We start from the raw sequence: 7,867 nt of genomic DNA, 5'->3' as shown, positions 1-7,867 counted from the left end.
AGGTCAAAAATAAAACGGATGGCTCGTGCGTTTCTATTTTCTCTTGGCCAGAACACATTTTGGCAGTAAGGCCTTGGCATTCGATGGATGTGCTACGTGGAAAAGAGAGGCAAAGTGAGGGTTGCTCATGTTCAAAAGTCAGTGGTAGAATTTCCAGGATAAGAATAAAAGAGCGTTGAAGAAATGCCATCCCTATGCAATAGACCATGGGCAAGGGGCACATAGCAAAGCACATTAGTAGAGAAAAGAGGAGCATTAGATCCCACATGCGGGGGCGCAAGGCGCAAGGGTGACTTCTCTTGAGGCCTCCAACCGAAGCACATGGCGAACTATTCTTTCGCCTTTTACTAAAGAAGACCGTGTGCTCGGCCCAGTTGAAGCACCATACTAGAAATTTAAGGGCTTCCTCCTCTGCGAGGGGGCCCCTCTCAATCATGCGAGAAAGCAAGAATCTCGTTGCACACACACACGCCTGTGGAGGCTACTACACGTCACGCTTGCATCTCAGAGACGATGCGCTCCTCCCGTTGTCAATGCTTCTGTTCAAGCATTGGATTGTAGCCAAGGCAAGACCTAATGAGGAGGGCCAAGGCTCTCGTGACTAAATTACCCCAAAAGCATGGTGGTTTCCATGACCTGGAAATGGATGCAGAAAGCTCTTCCCAAAGCCTTGCAACAAAAGCTCAATAAGACTCCTTATTAGTCGAATTTATTGCTTCTGGCACCAAGATAAAAGGCACAAGGGAGTTCCTTAATGATGCCGTCCCTGAGACCCATAAGATCCCCACACTTCATACCTTTTCAATGGATCGGCAATTGGTTGGTAACAAATGTGCCATATGGTGAGAGACCGACCACGGTGGCGGTCTTCCCCTCTTACAAGCTTGACGGCTTTGTTTACTCGACCAAAACTCCCTCACTACAATGAAGCTTGGTGGAAACAAAAGGACGATAAACAATGCTCGTGAGGATGCAGGAGTTCCTACAGCGTGGGTGATTGGTTTCACTTCTACACTAAAGTAGATGACAAACCAATCAAGATCCCCACACATCCCACCTTTTAACCGGTTGGTAGCAAATGTGCCATATGGCGTACGACCATCATGGCGGTCTTCGACTCTTACAAGCTTGGAGGCTTTGTTACGAGTGATTTCAAGAAGTAGAAGGATGACGTAGTTTGTGCAGCTCTCTGTGGGTGCTTGGGTTTGTTCCTTCATGATTCTCAACAGTACTCCATCCATGAGAAATCCCATGAAGATGATGATGGATGCAAAGAACATTTGGGACCATCTTGCTTCCCTATATGAGCGAGTCTCCTTGATGCACCAAATAGCTATGAAGGTGCAATTGAGTTCCCTAGATGCAACTATAAAGTATGTGTAACCTTCTTGGCAATTACAAGAAGTTAATCTCATAGCAACATACAAACATAACTAAAAACTTTAGCACTTCAACTTGAAATCAAATAGTAGGACTTTCTGATAGAAGTGGTGGAGTTTCACTTCCACATGCACCGGCTCCAAAGCTTGGTGTGCCTTTCATTACTTCTTTTTACATCGATATGTGTCACACAATACAATTGCTATGACCCCCTAGGCATACATTTATAGCACTGTGGCCAAAAGCCGCTGATACAAGATGCTAAAGATTTCGTGAAAACAATGATGCTGTAGAAAACTCTGCCCACAAAACTCTCTATACTCTCTAATGATCTACCCCATCTTCCCGTTGAACATTGCAAGACCATTCATGAGACCAAAAGGCATTACCAAAGACTCGTCGGATCCGGAGGACGTCCTGAACGCAGTCTTGTATACATCTCTAGGAGAAATCCTAATATGATGATAACCACTTTTAAGACGATCCTACTGAAACAAGTAGAACATGGAAATCTATCAAGAATATCATCGATCCTTGGTATAAGAAGCTTCTTCTTGATGGTAATCTTATTGAGAGCCCTATAGTAGATACATATCCTCCAAGGTCCGTCTTTCTTGTACACAAGTAATATTGGAGAACAAAAAAGACTATGGTGAATCAAATCCTATTCCAAAGGTCTTGTACTTGACTCATAATTTCCACGCATCCTCCAAGTGTTATACACAAGTAATACTCCAAAAGATCATGTACTTGGCTCATGATCTCTTCCTCTAGGGCTCAACTCACTTTGAAAGGTGGTTGGCTTGAAGGATTACTACTAGGGATGCTGGATCAAATCCTTTTCCAAAAGATCATGTACTTGGCTCATGATCTCTTTCTCTACGGCTCAACTCACTTTGAAAGGTGGTTGGTTTGGAGGAGTACCACTAAGGATCAATTATATGGTATCACACCCTTTGAATGACATAATGTTGAAGTTCTCATGTCCTAAGTAATCTTGACAATTCAGCCAAAGCTTGTCTATGACGAGCATTATGGTGACTTCGTGCCCTGATGCCTCTAATATTGCATCCATATGTGGTTCCCTTTGATCCCTGAACACGCCGCCATCTTAGTGGAAATGAAGTTGTCCTTGGTGCCATTGCCAAAGAAAATTAGAGATTCTTGATCTTGTACTTTGTCCCACGCTCTGCAAAGCTCTGTACTCTCATCCTCACAGTCCTCAACCATCCCCATAGATTCAGGAACAAGTTTGTCCGCCTTTGCCTCTTTGAAGTCTCTGGTCCTTTTTTTGACTTCTTGCTCTTTCTCCATTCCAAATTGTCATACATCGGTTCTCAAATTAATTGATTCCTCTTTGTACCAAAAATGGTTGTGAAGGTGTAAGAGTCATCATCGGAGAAGATGCAGTATCTGCATCTTCTCCTTTAGATGCAGTATCTGCATCTAAAGGATGAGATTTCTTGTGGTTCTCTCTTAATTTACTTTTTCGGTACTTTAGTTGCCTCACCTTCCCTCTTTCTTCCTCACTAGAACTGGAACAACAAGAAGAAGAAGGAGACTTGAAGTTTTTCTCAAAGTGCACATGTCGGCGGTGTTTCCTTGCTGACCCCTACCTTGCCCAATTATCAAAAGTTGATTGTCAGTCAATAGTCAGCTAAAGACTCGGAGTTCTTCCTTGCGAGAGTGCTTTCTATGTTTCATGATTTTATTGATCTTTTTCTCTATGGCTAGATCAATTTACTTTGATGTCAAAAGAGAAGTTTCATATCAGATTTTGGCCTTGCTTTCACTTTCTCATATTTAGGATTCTTGGAATACTACTTGAGGCGCTTAGTACAAGTACAAACTTACAATTTTCTTCAAATTTGTGCAAACTATGGATCTTTGATCAAAGATTTTTCAAGATGATCATCAAACTTCTTGTCAACCAATCAATCCTTGTTCAAATCTCCATTGTCGCTTGGTTCATCCTTCAGAATTACAGGTGGGATGAATTTTTATTCCTAATTGACTTCTCTATCAGAATCCATAACCTGTGCTACAAAAAGTTGGATTGGATCTTCCATTGAAGGATCAACTGATGCTCTAATACCACTTTAACCGGCTTGGTACTAAGAAGGCTATAATCTCACAACAACACATGAAAAGAACTAAAAACTTTAACACTTTAAATTGAAACCAAAGAGTAGTCGCGACACAAAGTGGCAGAATTCCACTTCCAAATGTATTGGCGCCCAAGTCTGGCATTCCTTTTGTTAATTCTTTTTATATTGATAAATCACATCCTACAACTCTTGAGGAGTCACACTGCAACCATGCACTGATGTGCCAAGAGCAACCCCTATTTTTATAGTCACTAAAGCCAAAAGAAATCGATACAAAAATCTCGCACCAAAAGTTTTAATTGCCAAAAAGCATGCCATGTTAGTGTTGTATGGCTACCACATAATCAGTGTAAAGTCGTTGCATTTTCCGAGCGATCTACTCTGTCTTGTGTTGGATTGCCACATTATCAATTTTGTGATGATATCCATGATGGATCACGTCACCAAGATGCGGGAGCGCCAACAAGAAATACTTCATGTGGGAAGGAGATCAGTTCAAAGGACATAGAAAATTGCACATATCAAGCCCTCACAAATTTATTTCTTTTCTAGACTCCACACATATGCAAGGGCTATATTAATGGTTCTTCATCCTTTGCCCCTTGGATAGGTTTTTGCTCTCATAATTGTGCTTCAACATAGTCACAGGAGATGTGGGGAGTTGTCATACACATAGTTTGGGTTTTCCTCTCCTCCACATGCATATGATGCTTCGATACATGTGCTTGCAGGATGATCTAGGTTACATACTGTGCCTAGCTCATGGAACCACTCTTTGTGTGTTGGTCACCAAGATCACAAGATTTACAAACTCATACAAGGTGGTGCATTTTTTTTCTCCCTTCTCTTGGGTAAGTAGTTCCGATCATTTCATGAAGCAAGGACCCAAGTATGGTGCAACACTTGCCGTACATCAGGCAAGCCAAATAAAGAGTGCCCCTAGTGTGCAAATAATCCTCATTTTTGTGGCAAAAGCCATCCATGAGGCTGACAAGATCCCCACACTTCATACCTTTTCAATGGATCGACAATTGGTTGGAACTTGGTAACAAATGTGCCATATGGTGAGCGACCGACCACAATTGTAGTCTTCCCCTCTTACAAGCTTGGAGGATTTGTTTACTCTTTCCCCCGACCAAAACTCTCTCACTACAAAAAATCTTGGTGGAAACAAAAGAACGATAAACAATGCCCGTGAGGATGCTAGAGTTCCAACAACGTGGGTGATTGGTTTCACTTCTACATTGAATTAGCTGACAAACCAATCAAGATTCCCACATATTCGACCTTTTCAGTGGATCAGTAAAATTGGTTGGTAACAAATGTTCCATATGGCGTGTGACCATGATGACGGTCTTTGAATCTAACAAGCTTGGAGGCTTTGTTACCAGTGACTTCATGAAGTTGAAGGATGACGTCGTTGGTGCAACTCTCTATGAGAGCATGTCAATGCTTGGGTTTTAAATTTCATGATTTTCAACAATACTCCATCCATGATGATGGATGCAAAGAAGATTTGTGACTATCTTGCTTCCCCATATGAGCGAGTCTTTTTGACGCACCAAATAGCTACAAAGGTGCAATTGAGCACCTTCGATGCAACTAAAGTATCTGTAACCTGCTTGGCATTGACAAGATGGTAATCTCATAGCAACATAAAAACATAAGTAAAAACTTTAACACTTCAACTTGAAATTAAATAGTAGGACTTTGTGATAGAAGTGGTGGAGTTTCACTTCCACATGAAACGGCTCCAAAGTCTGGTGCTCCTTCGGTTACTTCTTTTTATATCGATATGTCACACAATACAACTGCTAGGGAGTCACTCTACAACTGTGCAACCATGCATTCATTGGACCAAAGTGACCACCTAGGCATGCTTTTATAGCACTACGGCCAAAAGCAACTGATATAGCAAATGCTCTCGATACTCTGCTTCAGATTTTGCAAAAACAATAATGCCAAAAACTATGCCCACAAACTATCTCTATACTCTCTAAAGATCCCCTCCATCATCTACTAATTGCAAGAATATTTGTGAGACCAAAAGGCATCACCAAATACTTGTAGAATATGAAGGACGTCATAAACTCAATGTTGTATACATCTCTATGAGTGATCTTAATATGGTGGTAGCCACTTTTAAGACGATCCCACTGAAACAAGTAGAACGTTGCAATCTATCAAGCATATCATCGAGATCCATAAGTTTTTGAACGCTATTGAAGTTTTTCTTCAAACATATCGTTGAATTTTCTTTGGTAGACTATAGTAGTATCTATCCATTTGTTAGGCTTTATAGGAATTTTCTTGAAAGAAGCAACCGGTAGGAAAGTATCACAATATCTTTGGCGATAAGTATAGAGGGTATTTTCCTCTTTAATCCGAAGGTGGTTCCATGTCATCAAAACATCGGACTCAAACTGGGGAGTCAACCAAGTAGATGAGAACAACCTTTTGAACTTGACCTAGCCTGGTTTGAGGCTATTATGAGTATCCTTGTGGCCCAAAAAAGTGAAACCTGATGCTTTGGCACTGTCCTTGACTTTGTTAATTATTTCTCTTTCTCCATTCCAAATTTTCATACGTCAGTTCTCAAATCAAGTGATTTCTCTTTGTACCAAAAATGGTTTCAAAGGTGTAAGAGTCATCATCGGAGTCATTAGAAGATGGAGTATTTGCATCTAAAGGATGAGATTTCTTGTGGTTCTCTCTTAATTTACTTTTTCGGTTCTTTTGTTGCCTCGCCTTCTGTCTTTTTTCCTCACTAGAATTGGAACAACAAGAAGAAGGAGAACCGAAGTTGTCCTCAAAGTGAACACGTCGGGCTGTGTTTCCTTTTTGACCCCTTCCTTGCCCAATCCTCAAAAGTTGACTGTAAGCCAAGATAGTCAGTTAAAAACTCAGAGTTTGTCCTTGCAAGAGTGTTTCCTATACTTCATGATCTTATTGATCTTTTTCTCTATAGCTAGATCAATTTTCTCTGATGTCAAAAGAGAAGTTTTCATACATATTTTGGCTTTGCTTTCACTTTCTCATACTTAGGATTCTTGGAATACTACATGAGGCGCTTAGTACAAGTACTAACTTGCAATATTCATCAAATTTGTGCAAACTATGGATCCTTGATCAAAGATTCTTCAAGTTAATCATCGAACTTCTTGTCAACCAATTAATCCTTGTTTGAATCTCCGTTGTCACTCGGTTCATCCTGCAACTTTATCGGTGGGATGAATTTTTATTCCTAATTGACTTCTCTATTAGAATCCATAACCTGTGCTACAGAAAGTTGGATTGGATCTTCCATTGAAGAATCAATTGATGCTCTAATACTAATGTAATCGGCTTGGTACTGACAAGGCTATAATCTCAAAACAACCCATGAAAAGAACTAAAAACTTCAACACTTTAAATTGAAACCAAAGAGTAGCCGCGACATGAAGTGGCAGAATTCCACTTCCAAATGTATTGGCCCCCAAGTTTGGCATTCCTTTTGTTAATTCTTTTTATATTGATAAATCACATTGTACAACTGTCAAGGAATCACACTGCAACCATGCACTGATGTGCCAAGAGCAACCCCTATTTTTATAGTCACTAAAGCCAAACGAACGATACAAAAATCTCGCACCCAAAGTTTTAACTACCAAAAAGCATGCCATGTTAGTGTTGTATGGCTACCACATAATCAGTGTAAAGTCGCTGCATTTTTTGAGCGATCTACCACGTGTCACTCTCTGTCTTGTGTCGGATTGCCACATTATCAATTTTCTAACGATATCGATGATGGATCACATCACCAAGATGCGGGAGCGTCAACAAGAGATACTTCATGCAGGAAGGAGATTAGTTCAAAAGACATAACGAATCGCACATATTAGTTCAATCCCTTGCAACGTATTGCTTTGCTAGACTCCACACATACGCAAGGGCTATATAAGTGGTTCTTCATCCTTTGCCCCTTGGATAGGGTTGTTTCTCTCATAATTGTGCTTCAAGCATAGTCACAAGAGATGTAGGGAGTTGTCATACACATAGTTTAGGTTTGCCTCTCCTACACATGCATATGATGCTAGGATACATGTTCTTTCAGGATGATCTAGGTTACATACCTTTCCTAGCTCGTGGAAGCAATCTTTGTGTTGGTCGACAAGATTGCGAGTTTTACGACTCATACAAGGTGGTGCATTGTTTCCCCCCTTCCAATCACTCCATGAAGTAAGGACCCCAGTATGGTGCAACACTTGTCATACATCAAGCAAGCCAGATCAAGAGTGCCCCCAGCGCGCAAATTGTCATTTTTTGTGGCAAAAGCTGTCCATGAGGCCGCAATTTTCCCCAGACTTCATACCTTTTCAATGGATCAACAATTGGTTAGT

At 40.8% G+C, this 7,867-nt stretch overlaps 1 non-coding gene across 1 annotated transcript; it reads left to right on the top strand.

The window, feature by feature from the left end:
* The first annotated feature begins 302 nt into the window (after window positions 1–302).
* Window positions 303–423, top strand: LOC147438460 (U5 spliceosomal RNA). The gene has a single exon (XR_015184692.1). It is a non-coding gene; the product is annotated as a U5 spliceosomal RNA (small nuclear RNA).
* Window positions 424–7,867: the final 7,444 nt, after the last annotated feature.

The sequence above is a fragment of the Adiantum capillus-veneris genome, chromosome 16 (genome assembly GCF_014529385.1).
Source record: "Adiantum capillus-veneris isolate H3 chromosome 16, ASM1452938v2, whole genome shotgun sequence".
NCBI classification, from domain to species: domain Eukaryota; kingdom Viridiplantae; phylum Streptophyta; class Polypodiopsida; order Polypodiales; family Pteridaceae; genus Adiantum; species Adiantum capillus-veneris.
This window is presented reverse-complemented; position numbering and strand designations above follow the sequence as displayed.